This window comes from Belonocnema kinseyi, chromosome 8, assembly GCF_010883055.1.
Source record: "Belonocnema kinseyi isolate 2016_QV_RU_SX_M_011 chromosome 8, B_treatae_v1, whole genome shotgun sequence".
Classification (NCBI taxonomy): domain Eukaryota; kingdom Metazoa; phylum Arthropoda; class Insecta; order Hymenoptera; family Cynipidae; genus Belonocnema; species Belonocnema kinseyi.
This window is the reverse complement of record NC_046664.1, coordinates 89,396,825-89,397,108: the sequence shown is the minus strand read 5'-3', so window position 1 is coordinate 89,397,108 and position 284 is coordinate 89,396,825.

Genomic DNA, 284 nt, shown 5'->3' with positions numbered 1-284 from the left:
GTATATCCACGGTTTTTAGAGGATTTCATAAGATTTTAAAAGATTTAAAGGGTTTTATTAATTTATTCAAAATATTTCAAATAATTTCAAGGATTGTTTTATTATTATTATTATTATTATTATTATTATTATTACACCATTAAGCCATTTCCCTTTCGGGGTAGGCGTGACTCGCTCGGTATGGGAAAGGAGTAGTGTGTGGAAGGGATAGAGATTTTTCAGATCGATCCAGAATTCTCGTGCTATTTAAGTAAATAACACGTTCGTTCCGCAACACTGCTCCG